This window comes from Hipposideros armiger, unplaced genomic scaffold, assembly GCF_001890085.2.
Source record: "Hipposideros armiger isolate ML-2016 unplaced genomic scaffold, ASM189008v1 scaffold_187, whole genome shotgun sequence".
Lineage (NCBI taxonomy): Eukaryota > Metazoa > Chordata > Mammalia > Chiroptera > Hipposideridae > Hipposideros > Hipposideros armiger.
Genome location: NW_017731537.1, coordinates 1008869 through 1010262, shown reverse-complemented (window position 1 = coordinate 1010262; position 1394 = coordinate 1008869).

Below are 1394 nucleotides of genomic sequence, written 5' to 3'. Positions count from 1 at the left end.
ACTACAGGGCAGGGGGTGGGGGTTGGAAGTAGCCAGTGTGGCTTCCGCTTGTGCTGGGAGAGCCGATCTGTCCACCTTTCCAGGAGAAACTGAATATAAAATCTTTAGGCATAAAAGAACCTCTAACATATGAACTCGGGATTCAATTCACACTCCTCTACTTTCTTTCTCACTGTTTCTTTTGAACTTGAGGTGAAATAATTTCCTATGCCTTTCACTTTCTAGCTCTCAGACAATAAAGAGAGAGAATAAAGGGGTTTAAATGTCAAGATTTGTAAAATTTGGCAAACTAGCCCCACAAGGTTTGCAGTTTGAGTGATGGGCACCAATGATAAGAAAGGGGACTAAGCAGGTATCCAGCAGACACTGCACAGCCCTTATTCTGTTCCAGGCAGTGAGAGCATGCGTTAACTCATCTAATCCTCCCAATGGCTGTGGGAGGTAATAGCAGTATTATTATTATCATTACTATTACGTCCTTTCCTCGGATGAGAAAACTGATGTCCAAGAGGTAAGTAACGTGCCCAAGTCCTCACAGCTAATACGAGTGAGAGATGCGATTTGAATTCCTTGTATTCCACCAGAGACCAGAGGTTCTTAACCAGGGGCGATTTTGCCTGCCTGGGACATGTGACCATGTCTGGAAACATTTTTAATTGTCACAATTTGGGGTGGGGGGCTGCCACTCGCATCTAGAGGTGAGGGATGACGCTAAACACCCTGCCTCCCAAAACAAAGAATTACCAATCCCCAATCCCCCAGGGCCGAAGCTGAGAAACCCTACTCTGTATATATTACTTCTTAACAGTTCTTGTCTGAGCAGGATAACGGAGGCTGAAAACCAGATATAAAACTTGCGATCAAATGTTTAAGCTGTATATAGTTTGATTCCCCATTGGCTGCCTACCCGCCCCATTTCTGTGTTCTCTGGTGCAGAGAGCCAAATTCTCCTGAATGACCTTGTGCTTGGCTTTGGCTGAGTTTCCCAGGGTTCTCCTGTCTGTTTGTTTGTGTTTAGGTGGAAATCCAGTTTTAGAAACCTCATTTCAGGGTCCTAAAACACTTGCCTCCATCCTTCTGAACATGAGCACTGTCTCAGCAAGCTCTCCAGGGGGGTCTGAAGGTGCAGAAGTGTAATCCTCATTAAGTCAGGTGACCGGCAAAATGCAAAGAGATGGAAGAGCAAGACCCCATCCCAGGACCCGAGAATCTGCTGGAGAAAATAAAGTCATTACACATGGAATAGCTTAAAAGCCAGCATGATTGAGAAGGAGTGAGGAAGGGGGCTCAGGCCTGGGGATTACTAGATCTATTGCCTTAAGCACGAGGCAATGGCCAGTTCCTTCAGAGTTTTGAAGGAGGCCAGCTCTTTAACTGGAAGCAGCCCACAGGGA